This window comes from Nomascus leucogenys, chromosome 17 (assembly GCF_006542625.1).
Source record: "Nomascus leucogenys isolate Asia chromosome 17, Asia_NLE_v1, whole genome shotgun sequence".
Lineage (NCBI taxonomy): Eukaryota > Metazoa > Chordata > Mammalia > Primates > Hylobatidae > Nomascus > Nomascus leucogenys.
In genome coordinates this window covers 82,888,869-82,906,762 of record NC_044397.1, presented here as the reverse complement: position 1 = coordinate 82,906,762, position 17,894 = coordinate 82,888,869, and the positions used below count along the sequence as shown (strand labels likewise).

Here is a 17,894-nt window from a genome sequence, read left to right as displayed (position 1 = left end):
CTGAGTCAATGGGGATTTCTAAATAAACAATCATGTCATCTGCAAACAGGGACAATTTGACTTCCTCTTTTCCTAACTCAATACCCTTTATTTCTTTCTCTTGCCTGACTGCCCTGGCCAGAACTTCCAATACTATGTTGAATAGGAGTGGTGAGAGAGGGCCTCTCTGTCTTGTGCCAGTTTTCAAAGGGAATGCTTCCAGTTTTTGCCCATTCAGTATGATATTGGCTGTGGGTTTGTCATAAATAGCTCTTATTATTTTGAGATACGTTCCATCAATACCTAGTTTATTGAGAGTTTTTAGCATGAAGCGCTGTGGAATTCTGTCGAAGGCCTTTTCTGCATCTATTGAGATAATCATGTGGTTTTTGTCACTGGTTCTGTTTATGTGATGGATTACGTTTATTGATTTTCGTATGTTGAACCAGCCTTGCATCCCAGGGATGAAGCCCACTTGATCATGGTGGATAAGCTTCTTGATGTGCTGCTGGATTCAGTTTGCCAGTATTTTATTGAGGATTTTTGCATCGATGTTCATCAGGGATATTGGTCTAAAATTCTCTTTTTTTGTTGTATGTCTGCCAGGCTTTGGTATCAGGATGAATGAGTTAGGGAGGATTCCCTCTTTTTCTATTGATTGGAATAGTTTCAGAAGGAATGGTATCAGCTCTTCTTTGTACCGCTGGTAGAATTTGGCTGTGAATCCATCTGGTCCTGGACTTGTTTTGGTTGGTAGGCTATTAATTATTGCTTCAATTTCAGAGACTATTATTTGTCTATACAGAGATTCAAATTCTTTCTGGTTTAGGCTTGGAGGGGTGTAAGTATCCAGGAATTTATCCATTTCTTCTAGATTTTCTAGTTTCTTTGCATAGAGGTATTTATAGTATTCTCTGATGGTAGTTTGCATTTCTGTGGGATCGGTGGTGATATCCCCTTTATCATTTTTTATTGCATCTATTTGGTTCTTCTCCCTTTTATTCTTTATTAGTCCTGCTAGCGGTCTATCAATTTTGTTGATCTTTTCAAAAAACCAGCTCCTGGATTCATTGATTTTTTGAAGGGTTTTTTGTGTCTCTATCTCCTTCAGTTCTGCTCTGATCTTAGTTACTTCTTGCCTTCTGCTAGCTTTTGAATGTGCTTGCTCTTGCTTCTTTAGTTCTTTTAATTGTGATGTTAGCATGCCGATTTTAGATCTTTCCTGCTTTCTCTTGTGGGCATTTAGTGCTATAAATTTCCCTCTACACACTGCTTTAAATGTGTCCTAGAGATTCTGGTATGTTGTGTCTTTGATTTCACTGGCCACAAAGAACATCTTTATTTCTGCCTTCATTTTGTTATGTACCCAGTAGTCATTCAGGAGCAGGTTGTTCAGTTTCCATGTAGTTGAGAGGTTTTGAGTGAGTTTCTTAATCCTGAGTTCCAGTTTGATTGCACTGTGGTCTGAGAGACAAGTTTGTTATAATTTCTGTTCTTTTACATTTGCTGAGGAGTGCTGTGTTTTGTCTTCCTGTCTGTGATGTGAGTGTGTGTGTGAGCGCACCCAGACCAATGCATGAGCATCTTTATATGGAGAGTGAGCAGGCATGTGTGACTCAGTGAGTGGTGTAGCTCTGTGTGACTGTGGTTGTCTGTGTGCTGGGATGTGACTGGGTGTTGAACTGGGAACATGCACGTGGCCTTCTGTCCATGTGAAGTTTCCTCCTCACACAGCAGGGCCTCTGATGAAGCAGCTGTGCATCTTCTAGTATGTGTCAATGTGGATCCTGGGTGGCAGAACTGGTGGGGATCTTGGGGACTGGGAGTTACCAATGACTCATTTGTGAGCATTAATGAGAGCAGAATGTATGATCTGTAGATGTCTCTTCCCAGGCAGAGTGGAAAAGAGGAATCCAGACTATGGGAACAATGGTTCCTCAGGTGGGGTCTGCACACAGTGACCATCATCTCCTGCCTCTCATCCTCAGGTCTTTTCCTGTCTCCCACCCAAGGCTGCCATTCCCATTGTAGGTCAGGAGGGTGTGCAAGTCCTGGCTCTCTGAGGAAGAACATTGGAGACTGTGGTTTCAGAGACTGAATCAACTCAAACCAGAAAGGAACAAGGGTAGCCTCAGTTCAGATAGAGTTTATAGTGGATATTAATCATCAAAGTAGCTGGGTTTGCTGGCTCATGCCTATAATCTTACCATTTTGGTAGGCAAAAATGGGAAAATAACTTGAGGCCAGGAGTATGAGAGCAGCCTGGGCAAAATAGTGAGACACTGTCTTTACAAAAACTTTAAGTGTCAGACAGGCAACTTGGTGGGCATTTTTTTTTTTTTTTTTGAGACGGAGTCACTCTGTCGCCTAGGCTGGAGTGCAGTGGTGCAATCTCGGCTCACTGCAACCTCCGCCTCCCGAGTTTAAGTGGTTCTCCTGCCTCAGCCTCCTAAGTAGCTGGGATTACAGGTGCACACCACCACGCTTGGCTAATTTTTGTATTTTTAGTAGAGACAGGATTTCACCATGTTGGTCAGGCTGGTCTTGAACTCCTAACCTCAAGATCCACCTGCCTCAGCCTCCCAAAGTGCTGGGATTACAGGCTTGAGCCACCGCACCCAGCCTTGGCGGGCATCTTTCACCACAGCTACTCAGGAGGCCAAGGTGTGAGAACCCCTGCAGCACAGGAGTTCGAGGCTTCAGTGAGCTATGGGTACACCACTACACATCAGCCTGGGTGACAGAGTGAGACCATGTCTCAAAAAGGAAGAAAAATTATCCACTTGTAGATTATCTCTAATTACTTCCCTGACCCACACTCTTCATTAGTCCAAGTGCTGCAGCTGTGCTGTCAACCACCTTTACAGCTTCTGGGAAAGATGCTCATGGCTCTTGATGACTGTCATGCCTGTGCATCCCACACACAGGCGTTTCCAGTTCTTTTGTTATTTCCCTCTCTCTTTCAACAAGTGTTGCTTCTTACTGGATTGAATTTCTCCACTGATAGATCCTCAAGTCTTGTTTTCACAGATATTAATTTCTCTATCACTAAGATCACCCATTAGTAAGAATTACTAATAAAGACAAAAAATAAAAAGTAAAGAAAGTACAGGAAAAAATAATTTTAAATAATCCTCCTTGTACCTGGGAAACTAAGTTAGGCAGAGTTCAAGTATGGATCTAAGATGGCACTGCCAGTAAGAGGCAGAATCAGGACTGGAGTCCAGGCAGCCTGGCTCCTGAATCCTAGCTCCTAACTATAAGACCCTCATGTCTTTAGGAATATGGAGTTCTGACTGTGATAGGGTGAAAGAGGGAAGTCCTCACGGTTTGCCTGTTGATCTCTAATTTTCTACATCATGGGAATCTGTCACAAAAGGGGAGGCCACACTTGGCCCAGCCCCTTTCACCCACTCTCAATCCCCTAGCAGGTGCCACACAGAAGGCCTGTGTCCTTGTCCATTGGTTCTTGCATGACAATCAGAGGGACACCGATCCTCCCTTTCATGTGAGTACTGCATGGCACAGGGGTGGAAAAGAAGGGAGAATATTTACTCAGGAGATGGTCTTATGTGAGTGATGTGGAAATTTCTAGTTGGCAGGATGGAGGAACCATGCAGGCGCAGGTCCTGGAGACCCTCCAGCACCAAGCATGAAACCTACAGTGGCTGAACTGTGGGCCAGTCATGAGGCCTAAGGGAGGAGAACACTCAGGGGTTAGGGCTCTGGCTCTTTATCAAGGGTCACAGAATTTTCAGGGAATGGACAAGGCATAGACCCAGGTAGGTGACTGTGGCTCACTTTCTGTCTTGTGAGGGGCAGAGAATCTCCCCACCTGGGGGATATACAAGGAGCTAAAACAGCCCCACAGGGACCAGGCCTGCAGTATCACCAGAGAGACCAGGGAGGCTTCTTTCTGCCTTGGGGAAAAGAAGGAAGGGATTTGTGTGTGTGTCGAGTGTGTGTCCCACAAGGGAGGGGCCTGCCCAACACTCTGTGTGCTTTGCCCTCAGCAATGACCCAGAGCTGCAGGTGGAATTCTACACTGGGATGAATGAGAACTCAGACATCGCCTTCCATTTCTGAGTGCACTTTGGTCATTGTTTGGTCATTGACAGCCACATGTGTGGGGCCTGGAAGTGTGAGGGGAGATGCCGCAATGTGTTCTTCAAGGATGGCAAACAATTTGATCTGAGCATCTTGGTGCTTGGACAATGAATACCAGGTGAGCGCGCCAGGAGCTCCCGGTATCCAGCCTCTATGGGTTCTCAGAGCAGGAGGCAGCTCTCCCTGGCCTGACCCCAGTAGATTTTCAGGACCCATTTCTCATAACTACTCTTACCCCAGGCTTTTTACCACAGAGCACCCTCTGCTTGCATTCTATCCTCAGCTGTTTTCCAAAATCTGACCGTGATCAGCATCAGCTCATCTGGCATTTCCCCCAAGGTGAAGAATCTCCTCTGTCTTTTCTCACTGTACTCATTTCTACTTATGCTGCTATTTAAATTTGCACTTTGCTGAATGAATACAATATTCATAAGAATAAAATTGTTTTAGTCAATGAAAAATTAAGTCTTTGTCTCACTCCTGGACCCAATCTTATTCCTGAGAGCATTACCAGTGCTCTGCTCTCCTTCCACAGGAAATCTTTGCTTATAGAAGCATATAGATCTATAATTTCATTTGTTTTTAAGAAAATCCTAGTATACATTGCTCTACACTTTACACCTTAAAAACTGAGTTGATTTGTTGTCAAAGAACATATCTTGAAGATACCGTCTATTAATGGTGCTTCCTCAGTTTTTAAAGAATGCATAATATTGCATTATAAGGATTACCCAAAATTATTGATCTTGACTCTTTTTAAGGGCCTTGAAGTTATTTCCAATATTTTGCTCTCACTAATGGTGCTGTATTAAGACTTCTAGTCAATTCTTTTGTTTTATCCACCTCCCTTATATTGAAAGATAATCACAAAGAAGTGAAATAACTGGTTCAAAAATGTGTGCATCTTAAATTTAACAAATTGACACTTAGAAGGTTACTTTATAGCCTCGGTAATGAAGAATATATCCAAATGTTCTGGCCCTTTCTTATGAGTAGGGCAAAAGATTCACATTTTATTCAGATTCAAGTGAGGGATCTCTTTCTATGCTTAGAAACTGTTCAAAATGATAGCCTATGTTTTGCAACACTTGTCCACTTCTACCTCTCCAACAACACTTGAGTTTTATTCTTGGCCACCATCAGCCCAGATCTAGGCAACTCCAAAGAGAAACTGGGCCATCAGTAGGGAATGGCAGTCAGAGTTCATGGAACAGATATATATGCATTCAATGAACATAATCTAGTGTTAATCCTGTTTGAACCCCTGTACAAGATGCAGGGATTCAAGTTCATGAAACACAGTCACTAGCCATGGGGATTTTCCAAGCTAGACGGGAGGCTGAGCAAACATAGACAATGTGACACAGAGTGGTACAGCCTTGCTGGAGGAAACAGAGGAAACACTAGAAATAATGTGAGCACTCTCTCAAATAGTTAATCTTTAACAGAATTGTGAGTCTTAGGTTCAGTTATATAACTAGCAGTTTTCTCAGGGGATGTTGTAGGTACTAGGAGAGAGTAGAGAGAAGGCTGAAAGTTTGTTTGGTGGCATACTGTCTTTCTGAGGCACTTTTCCTCTTGTAGGAAATAATAAATGGCCAACATCATACATCTTTGCCCATCCACTCCCACCATGTTCTGTGAAGACTGTGCAAGTGTGGGAAGATGTCTCCCTGACCTCAATGTCTGTCTGCAATTAAGGGAAATGACCACACACCTTATTGTTGAGGAATCCCTCTTTCCATGTGACCATAGGATCCCCAGAGCCTGCTAACAGCATGATCTCTCCTCACCCTTTTCCCTGCACTTGGTCATTAAAATATCACCAAACTTTCCAGAATTTCGTTCTTGCTTTAAGAGGGAAAAAGGAAATGGTCATCCCCAAGAGGCCCCGAGGAAGTTTATGGGAGGCATCCAGAAATCAAATAGGATAAACCTTCTTGTGACTCCAGGACTGAGTGACAAGGTCCCTGGAATGTCTTAGAAGATATTAGGTACAGCATCCTTTGACAGCATATTGTTGACATCAGAGACTCTGAGACAAAATCTTTACCCTATCTTAGATGACTCACTGCACTGAAATGTTAGGTAGCTGTTTACAGCCACACAGATGTACCTCGTGGCTTTGGGGAGAAATTTTGTAACTTAAGAACAATCTAGTGGAATTTCCTAATACTTTCCATTATTTTCAGGATATTTATTGTGTGTGAACATGGTGCCTGGCTCTGTGCAGGCTGCCATACAGGAGCTTTACAAAAAGACATATTTCTCACTTGAAAATTTCAATCCAAGCAATAGTTAGAGAATCACAGGAGTCCAAAGATTTCTCTTAAAGAACCCCAATTGTGGAAGATAGTGTGGCAATTCCTCACGGATCTAGAACTAGAAATACCATTTCACCCAGCAATCCCATTACTGGGCATATACCCAAAGGATTATAAATCATTCTATGATAAAGACATAAGCACACATGTGTTTATTACAGCACTATTCACAATAGCAAAGACTTGGAACCAACCCAAAAGTCCACGATAAGAGACTAGATTATGAAAATGTGGCACATACACACCATGGAATACTATGCAGCCATAAAAAGGATGAGTTTATGTCCTTTGCAGGGACATGGATGAAGCTGGAAACCGTCATTCTCAGCAAACTATCAGAAGATCAGAAAACCAAACACCACATCTTCTCACTCCTAAGTGGGAGTTGAACAACGAGAACACATGGACACAGGGAGAGGGACATCACACACCGGGGCCTGTTTGGGGGTAGGGGGCTAGGGAAGGGATAACATTAGGAGAAATACCTAATGTAGGTGACAGGTTGATGGGTGCAGCAAACCACCATGGCACGTGTATATCTATGTAACAAAACTGCACGTTCTGCACATGTAGCCCAGAACTAAAGTATAATTTTTCTTAAAACTAAAAAAAAAAAAAAATTGTGAGATTTTTTCCAAAGTATGTGGCAGAATCCTGGGATTTCTACTTAAAAACAAGTGGTCATGGTTTTAGATCAGAAAATATGTAGTTTATTTTTGGGATGGACACAATTCATACACATGGACACAGTGAGATGACCTTGCTTTGCTGCTCTTTCATTAGGCATTGCAGCACAGCAAATCTCCCAACACATGTTGGCTTACAGAAATCATTTATCCTGATCTTTCTTGTTTAACTGGACTCATGTGGGTAGTAGATCATGTGGTGAGAGTCATGTTTTCTGAAGTGTCTTTTAGTTTGGGATTCCAGAGGATGCTTCACTCATGTCTGACTCAACACGAGGGCTGGGTGAGCACCTACGGGCTGGCTGATTATCTCCTTCCCTACGTCACTTCCCTATTCATGCCTTGAATTCCCTCAAATCATAAGAGTCTCATGGTTCTTGGACTTAAGGAATGATGATGGGCTGCCACCAAAGAAGCTGTCCAAAAGGCTCAGGAAGAAGATGAAAGGCATCATAGGGCCTGGCTTTGAAAAGCAGACAGTGTCACTTCTATGACATTGTATTGATCAAAGTGAGCCATACACAAGCCCAAATCAAAGGGAGGGGGGTTTCATAAGATGTGGTTATTTTGGCACGCAGTCATGAGGGAGCATCCTTGGCAACTATTTCCACTCAGTCCTCACTGGCTTACATTTTTCCCACACTAATCCTGTAAGGAACCACTGAAGGCAATACACTTATAGGAACAGGCTCAGATTGAAGTCCAGAATGTTATCATCCAATCAGGATCTGGTGTCCATGAAGTGACTAGAAATTATCAGGTGCACTTTCTTTCAACATATGCACTAAAGAAATACATTATCTCCCCTATACAAATTAAACATACAAGACTAAAACAGATATAGGAAAATGCAGTGAACACACTTATTTTAGAGGGGCAAAAGATAATAAACAGCACCCTGAAAGCAAGATGGGTCACCAACAGCTCTACTGGAGCCACCCACAAAAAAATCAGCCAGGGTTCTCACCCTTGTTGCATCTGCTCAAACCAGCATCTCCTTTATCTGAAAATATTGTCATGATATGTGCCACTTCTGTTTCCACAAGTACTTAAAGGATATAGGTCTCATTAAGTTGGACTAAGTGATGCTCCTTGAATTAATAAGCAAGACATCCACTCAGTGAAAGAAACCGTGCTAACTCTTTGTACATGAATAAAAATTAAAACAAAGAAACCAATACAAACAAGAACAAAAAAAAATAGGCATCCATCACTAGTCCACATCTTGCTGAAACCAACAAGACCCCTATTTTCATCTTCTCTGAAAAAGTTTCTCTGCAACAGTTGGCTCCACCTTCTACTGTCAGCTTCTTAGAGCTCCTACCAAGTAGGCACAATGACAGCCCTTTTCCCTCTATAAGAGCTGTTGTCATCTGGTTCATAGCACAAATAGAGAACCATTTAGGAGAAGATAAACAACATATTACCTAAAAGCCAAACAATGCAGACTGAAGAGGGTCTCATCAAATAGCCTCTTTGTCTGCAGGGCCTATCACAGGTGTCAATTTGATCATCTTCATCCTCTCTTTCCATGTTCATTGCCACAACTTGTTCAGCTCCAACCTTACTCATGGGTATGCCTCTCTCCTTGCCCTCCTTTAACCTAATATCCAGAAACCTTGAGGTGTCAATGCACAGTAAATGACACCTTCATGCCTCTCTTTCTTGTTGCTTTCCTGTATGAACTGAAATTCCCTCCGCTCTCACTGGAAAGTCTCAGGTTCTTGTTAGGTACACTTTCCCCCTTATATCATCCCTCTCACAGTTTTGGTCATCACTCTGTTTTGATGATGGATCATAGGCCCCCTCATCAGCATAGAAATCATTTCTTGGGGAATTAGACAATTCTTGCTCTGAGTGGATAAAAACTATCTTGGACCCCATGAGTTTCTGAGAAGAACATGAGTTTGATTTCATATCTACATGTCGCTGGATGATGCCCATTGTATTTGCATAACCTACAGTGTCCTACATGCTGCCCCTGCTATACAAACACACAGTGACTGCCTTTTCTTGACTGATATTCACCAGTTCAGTTCAGCTCATATAGGCCATTTGTTACACTCATCTTTATACCAGCTACTACCCTATGCTCATGGTGGCCAGGAGTGATGTCTCAGATAAAAAGAGAAGACATAGAGCCAAGGAACCAATGTTGAACAAACGTTTTTTATTTGCCTCTGGAGACTTACTCAACATTTCTTTCATGCTTGTCAACCCAAATTCATGGCCTTCTCCCAGCAAATACATCATTGCTCAAAACACAATAGGTTATTTCTGCAATCTAAAGCCTTATCTTCTGAAAGGTCTGTAGGGCTTTCCAGTTTTTGCTGAAAGCCCCCGAAGAATAAATCTACTCTTTGCTAATGTTGTCCTTGATGTCCAAGTCTCCCAAAGCTGTGTTTCTTCTGTAGTGCTGTCCGTGGTGCTGAGCTCTGGTGCATCTGGGCTTGTATTTGCAAGTGAGGGGCCAATAAGACACAATTAACAGAGAAATTTTTTGTTTCGTTTTGTTTTCTATTTGATAAATCACAGCTCAAAATATGTATGATGAATGGAGCAAGAATTGAATTTGGATTTTCAGACCACAATTTCTGCAGTGCCCTCTCTCACCCTCCTATTCAACATAGTGTTGGAAGTCCTGGCCAGAGCAATCAGGCAAGAGAAAGAAAGAAAGGGCATCCAAACAAAAAGAGAGGTCAAACCATTCCTGTTTGCAGATGTCATGATTCTATATCTAGAAAACATCATAGTCTCTGCCCAAATGATTCTTAAGCTGGTAAACAACTTTAGCAAAGTTTCAGGATACAAAATCAATGTACAAAAATCACTAGAACTCCTATATACCAACAACAGCAAAGCATAGGGCCAAATCAGGACTGCAATTCCATTCACAATTGCCATAAAAAGAATAAAATACCTAGGAATACAGCTAACCAGGAGGTGTAAGATTTTTACCATGAGAATTACAAAACACTGCTTAAAAATTCAGAGATGATCCAAACAAATGGAAAAACATCCCATGCTCATAGATAGCAAGAGTCATTATCATTAAAACAGCCATACTGCCCAAAGAAATGTACAGATTCAATGCTATTTCTGTTGAACTACCTATGACATCCTTCACAGATTTAGAAAAAAACTATTTTAAAATACACATGGAACCAAGAATGAGTTGAATAACCAAGACAGTTCTTAGCAAAAAGAACCAAGCTGGAAATATCATATTACCCAACATCAAGCTGTGCTACAGGGCCACAGTTACCAGACAGTATGGTACTGGTACAAAAACAGACACAGAGACCAGTGGGACAGAAGAGAGAGCCCAGAAATAAGGTCGCACACCTACAACCATCGTCAGACCCTTCAACTAAGCTGACCAAACAAGCAATGTAAAAAGGATTTCTTATTCGAGAAATGGTTCTGGGTAACTGGCTAGCCATATGCAGATGATTGAAACTGAACCCCTTCATCACATTATATAGAAAAATCAACTCAAGATGGGTTAAAGACTTAAATGTAAATACAAAACTATAAAAACCCTGGAAGACTACATAGGCAATACCATTCTGAATGTAGAAATGGACAAAACTTTTATGACAAAGGTGCCAAAAGCAATCACATGAAAAGCAAAAATTGACAGTGGATTTATTTAAGCTAAAGAGCTTCTGCACAGCAACAGAAACTATCAACAGAGTCAACAGACAATCTACAGAATGGGAGAAAATATTTGAAAATTATGTATCTGAAAAAGGTCTTATATCTAGCATCTATAAGGAACTTCAGTAACTTTGCGAGAAAAGAACAAACAACTCCACTAAAAAGTGGACAAAGGGGCAGGGCGCAGTGGCTCACGCCATAATCCCAGCTCTTTGGGAGGCTGAGGTGGGCCGATCATGAGGTCAGAAGATAACCTGGGACCAGCCTGCCCAACATGGTGGTCTCAGACACCTAGACCAATGGAACAGAATGGAGAACCCAGAAATAAGGCCACACACCTACAACCATCTGATCTTCAACAAAGCTGACCAAACGAGCAATGGAAAAAAGACTCCCTATTCAAGAAATTGTGCTAGGAGAACTGGCTAGCCATATGCAGAAGATTGAAACTGAACCCCTTCTTTAAACCATATACAAAAATCAATTCAAGATGGATTAAAGACTTAAATGTAAAATCCAAAACTACAAACACCCTGGAAGACAACCTAGGCAAACCCATGCAGGACATAGGCATGAGCAAAGATTTCATGATGAAGATTTCAAAGGCAATCACAACAAAAGCAAAAATTGTCAAACTGAATCTAATTAAACTAAAGTGCTTCTGCACAGCAAAGGAAATTATCAACATAGGAAACAGACAGCCTATAGAATGGGAGAATATATTTTCAAACTATGTATCTGAAGAAGATCTAATGTCTGAGTATCTATAAGAAACTTTAACAACTTTACAAGAAAGAAAAAACAAACCCATAAAAAAAAGTAGGTAAATGGCTTGGCACAGTGGCTTATGCCTGTAATTCCAGCACGTTGGGCAGCCAAGGCTAGTGGATGGCTTGAGCCCAGGAATTTGAGAACAGGCTGGGTAACATGGCAAAAACCCATCTCTACTAAAATTAGAAAAAAATAGCCTGGCATGGTGACATGAGCCTGTAGTCCCAACTACTCAGGAGGCTGAGCTGGAAGGATCACCTGAGCCCAGAAGCCAGAGGTTTCAGTGAACTGAGATGGTGCTACACCACTCCAGCCTGTGTGTCAGAGTGAGACCTGTTTTAAAACAACAAAAAAAGGTGAGCATAGGACAGGAACAGACACTTTTCAAAAGTAGATATACAGGTGGCCAACAAGCATATAATAAAAGCTTAACATCACTGAACATTAGAGAAAAGCAAACCAAAACCAAAATGAGATACCATCTCACACCAGTCAGAATGGCTCTTATTAAAAAGTCAAAAAAGGACAGATGCTGACAAGGTTATCAAGATAAGGGAGCACTTACACATTGTTGGTGGAAGTGTAAATTAGTTCACCCATTGTGGAAAGCAGTGTGGTGATTCGTCAAACAGCTAACAACAGAACTACCCTTCAACCCAGCAATCCCATCACTGGGTGTATACCCAGAAGAATAGAAATCTGCCATAAAGACATATGCACATGAATGTTCATTGCAAAACTATGCACAATAGCAAAGACATGGAATGAACCCAAATGCCCATCAAGGACAGATTAAACACAGAAAATGTGGTACATGTACACAATGGAATACTATGCAGTCCTACAAAACAGTGAGATTATGTCTTTTGCTGTAACATGGACGGAGCTAGAAGCCATTATTCTCAGCAAACTAATGCAGGAACAGAAAACCAAATACTGCATGTTCTCACTTATAAGTGTGAACTAAATGATGAGACTCATGGACACCAAGAGGGGAACAACACACACTGGGGTCTACTTGAGGGTGGAGGGTGAAAGGTGCAACAGGAGCAAAAAAATAATTATTGGGTACTATGCTTAGAACCCAGATGAAGAAATCATATTTACCACAAAACCCATGACACAACTTTATCTGCATATGTACCACTGAACCTAAAATAAAAGGAAAAATAAATCAAAGAAAAAAACAAATCTCAATTCTGTTCCAAGATGGCTGAATAAGAACAGCTCTGGTCTGCAGCTCCCAGTGTGATCAATGCATTTCCAACTGAGGTACCTGGTTCATCTCACTGGGACTGGTTGGACAGTGGGTGCAAGCCAAGGAGGGTGAGCTGAAGCAGGGCAGGGCATCGCCTCACCCAGGAAGTGCAAGGGGTTAGGGGATTACCCTTTCCTAGCAAAGGGAAACCATGACAGACTGTACCTGGAAAATCAGGAAACAACCAACCAAATACTGTGCTTTTCCAGTGGTCTTAGCAAACGGCACACCAGGAGATTATGTCTCACACCTGGCTTGGTGGGTCCCATGCCCACGGAGCCTTGCTCACTGCTACCACAGCTGTCTGAGATTGACCTGGGAGGCAGGAGCCTGGCAGGGGAGGGGTGTCCGCCATTGCTGAGGCTTGAGTAGGTAAACAAAGTGGCCAGAGAAGCTCAAACTGGGCGGAGCCCACCACAGCTCTGCAAGGCCTGCTGCCTCTGTAGACTCCACCTCTGGGGGCAGGGCATAGCTGAACATAAGGCAGCAGAAACTTCTGCAGACTTAAACGTCCCTGTCTGACAGCTGTGAAGAGAGCAGTGGCTTCGCAACATGGTGTTTGAGGTCTGAGAAAGGACAGACTGCCTCCTCAAGTGGGTCCCTGACCCCCGTTTAGCCCTACACCTCCCAGTAGGGGCCAACTGACACCTCATACAGATGGGTGCCCCTCTGGGACAAAGCTTCCAAAGGAAGGATCAGGCAGCAATATTTGCTGTTCTGCAGCCTCCACTGGTGATACCCAGGCAAATAGGGTCTGGAGTGGACCTCCAGCAAACTCAAACAGATCTGCAGCTGAGGGACCTGACTGTTAGAAGGAAAACTAACAAACAGATAGGAATAGCATCAACATCAACAAAAAGGACATCCTCACCAAAATCCCATCTGTAGGTCACCAGCATCAAAGACCAAAGGTAGATAAAACCAGAAAGATGGGGAGAAACCAGAGCAGAAAAGCTGAAAATTCTAAAAACCAGAGTGCATCTTCTCCTCCAAAGGATCACAGCTCCTTGCCAGCACCGGAACAAAGCTAGATGGAGAATGACTTTGATGAGCTGACAGAAGTAGGCTTCAGAAGGTCGGTAATAACAAAATTCTCCGAGCTAAAAGAGGATATTTGAACCCATTGAAAGGAAGCTAAAAATCTTGAAAAAAGATTAGACAAATGGCTAACTAGAATAAACAGTGTAGAGAAGACCTTAAATGACCTGACGGAGCTGAAAGCCATGGCACGAGAAATACGTGATGCATGCACAAGCTTCAATAGCCGATTCGACCAAGTGGAAGAAAGGGTATCAGTGATCGAAGATCAAATTAATGAAATAAAGCAAGAAGTGAAGTTTAGAGAAAAAAAGAGTAAAAAGAAATGAACAAAGCCTCCAAGAAATATGGGACTATGTGAAAAGACCAAATCTACGTTTGATTGGTGTACCTGAAAGTGACAGAGAGAATGGAACCAAGTTGGAAAACACTCTGCAGGATATTAACCAAGAGAACTTCCCCAACCTAGCAAGGCAAGCCAACATTCAAATTCGGGAAATACAGAGAACACCACAAAGATACTCCTCGAGAAGAGTAACCCCAAGACACATAATTGTCAGATTCGCCAAGGTTGAAATGAAGGAAAAAATGTTCAGGGCAGCCAGAGAGGAAGGTCAGGTTACCCACAAAGGGAAGCCCATCAGACTAACAGCGGATCTCTTGGCAGAAACCCTACAAGCTAGAAGAGAGTGGGGGCCAATATTCAACATTCTTAAAGAAAAGAATTTTCAACCCAGAATTTCATATCCAGCCAAACTAAGCTTCATAAGTGAAGAAGAAATAAAATCCTTTACAGACAAGCAAATGCTGAGAGATTTTGTCATACCAGGCCTGCCTTACAAGAGCTCCTGAAGGAAGCACTAAACATGGAAAGAAACAACTGGTAACAGCCACTGCAAAAATATGCCAAATTGTAAAGACCATCGAGGCTAGGAAGAAACTGCATCAACTAACAGGCAAAATAATCAGCTAACATCATAATGACAGGATCAAATTCACACACAACAATATTAACCTTAAATGTAAATGAGTTAAATGCTCCAATTAAAAGACACAGACTGGCAAATTGCATAAAAAGTCAAGACCCATCAGTGTGCTGTATTCAGGCGACCCATCTCATGTTCAGAGACACACAAAGGCTCAAAATAAAGGGATGGAGGAAGATCTACCAAGCAAATGGAACACAGAAAAAAAAGCAAGTGTGGAAATCCTAGTATCTGATAAAACAGACTTTAAACCAACAAATATGAAAAGAGACAAAGAAGGCCATTACATACTGGTAAAGGGATCAATTCAATAAGAAGAGCTAACTATCCTAAATATATCTGCACCCAATACAGGAGCACCCAGATTCATAAAGCAAGTCCTTAGAGACCTACAAAGAGACTTAGACTCCCACACAATAATAATGGAAGACTTTAACACCCCACTGTCAATATTAGACAAGTCACTGAGACAGAAGGTTAACAAGGATATCCAGGACTTGAACTCAGCTCTGGACCAAGCAGACTTAATAGACATCTACAGAACTCTCCACCCCAAATCAACAGAATATACATTTTTCTCAGCACCACATCACACTTATTCCAAAATTGACCACATAGTTGGAAGTAAAGCACTCCTCAGCAAATGTAAAAGAACAGAAATCACAACAAACTGTCTCTCAAACCACAGTGCAATCAAATTAGAACTCAGGATTAAGAAACTCACTCAAAACTGCACAACTACATGGAAACTGAACAACCTGCTCCTGAATAACTACTGGGTACATAACGAAATGAAGGCAGAAATAAAGATGTTCTTTGAAACCAATGAGAACAAAGACACAACATACCAGAATCTCTGGGACACATTTAAAGCAGTGTGTAAAGGGAAATTTATACCACTAAATGCCCACGAGAGAAAGCAGGAAAGGTCTAAAATCGACATCCTAACATCACAATTAAAAGAACTAGAGAAGCAAGAGCAAACAAATTCGAAAGCTAGCAGAAGACAAGAAATAACTAAGATCAGGGCAGAACTGAAGGAGATACAGACACATAAAAAACCATCAAAAAGTCAATGAATCCAGGAGCTGGTTTTTTGAAAAGATCAGCAAAATTGATAGACCGCTAGCCAGACTAATAAAGAAGAAAAGAGAGAAGAATCAAATAGACGCAATAAAAAATGATAAAGAGGATATCACCACCGATCCCACAGAAATACAAACTACCATCAGAGAATACTATAAACACCTCTACGCAAATAAACTAGAAAATCTAGAAGAAATGGATAAATTCCTGGATCCATACACCCTCCCAAGACTAAACCAGGAAGAAGTTGAACCTCTGAATAGATGAGTAACAGGCTCTGAAATTGAGGCAATAATTAATAGCCTAGCAACCAAAACAAGTCCAGGACCAGATGGATTCAGAGCTGAATTCTACCAGAGGTACAAAGAGGAGCTGGTACCATTCCTTCTGAAACTATCCCAATCAATAGAAAAAGAGGGAATCCTCCCTAACTCGTTTTATGAGGCCAGCATCATCCTAATACCAAAGCCTGGCAGAGACACAACAAAAAAATAGAATTTTGGACCAATATCCCTGATGAACATCAATGCAAAAATCCTCAATAAAATATTGGCAAACCGAATCTGGCAGCACATCAAAAATCTTATCCACCACGATCAAGTCAGCTTCATACATGGGATGAAAGGCTGGTTCAACATACTCAAATCAATAAACGAAATCCATCACATAAACAGAACCAGTGACAAAAACCACATGATTATCTCAATAGATGCAGAAAAGGCCTTTGACAAAATTCAACAACACTTCATGCTAAAAACTCTCAATAAACGAGGTATTGATGGAATGTATCTCAAAATAATAAGAGCTATTTATGACAAACCCACAGCCAATATCATACTGAATGGGCAAAAGCTGAAAGCATTCCCTCTGAAAACTGACACAAGACAGGGATGCCCTCTCTCATCACTCCTATTCAACATAGTGTTGGAAGTTCTGGCCAGGGCAATCAGGCAAGAGAAAGCAATAAAGGGTATTCAATTAGGAAAAGAGGAAGTCAAATTGTCCCTGTTTGCAGATGACATGATTGTATATCTAGAAAACCCCATCATCTCAGCCCAAAATCTCCTTAAGCTGATAAGTGACTTCAGCAAAGTCTCAGGATACAAAATCAATGTGCAAAAATCACAAGCATTCCCATACACAAATAACAGACAGAGAGCCAAATCATGAGTGAACTCCCATTCACAATTGCTTCAAAGAGAATAAAATACCTAGGAATCCAACTTACAAGGTATGTGAAGGACCTTTTCAAGGAGAACTACAAACCACTGCTCAGTGAAATAAAAGAGGATACAAACAAATGGAAGAACATTCCATGATCATGGATAGGAAGAATCCATATCGTGAAAATGCCCATACTTCCCAAGGTAATTTATAGATTCAATGCCATCCCCAACAAGCTACCAATGACTTTCTTCACAGAATTGGAAAAAACTACTTTAAAGTTCTTATGGGACCAAAAAAGAGCCCGCATTGCCAAGACAACCCTAAGCAAAAAGAACAAAGCTCGAGGCATCATGCTACCTGACTTCAAAGTACACTACAAGGCTACAGTAACCAAAACAGCATGATACTGGTACCAAAACAGAGAGATAGACCAATGGAACAGAACAGAGCCCTCAGAAATACACCACACATCTATAACCATCTGATCTTTGACAAACCTGACAAAAACAAGAAATGGGGAAAGGATTCCCTATTTAATAAATAGTGCTGGGAAAACTGGCTAGCCATATGTAGAAAGCTGAAATTGGACCCCTTCCTTACACCTTATACAAAACTTACTTCAAGATGGATTAAAGACTTAAATGTTAGACCTAAAACCATGAAAACCCTAGAAGAAAACCTAGGCAATATCATTTAGGAAATAGGCATGGGCAAGGACTTCATGACTAAAACACCAAAAGCAATGGCAACAAAAGCCAAAATAGACAAATGGGATCTAATCAAACTAAAGAGCTTCTGCACGGCAAAAGAAACTACCATCAGAGTGAATAGG

The 17,894-nt window shown here is 41.6% G+C and overlaps 1 protein-coding gene and 1 long non-coding RNA gene across 2 annotated transcripts in view; one reads left to right on the top strand and one right to left on the bottom strand.

Moving 5' to 3' along the window:
- Positions 1-17,894, bottom strand: part of LOC100589518 (placental protein 13-like) — an 81,463-nt gene that overhangs the window by 39,651 nt on the left and 23,918 nt on the right. The gene's annotated exons all lie outside the window — the stretch shown is intronic.
- On the top strand, positions 2,192-5,919 carry LOC115830878. Its single transcript, XR_004026390.1, has 4 exons — positions 2,192-3,487; positions 3,993-4,204; positions 4,341-4,425; positions 5,671-5,919. It is a non-coding gene; the product is annotated as an uncharacterized LOC115830878 (long non-coding RNA).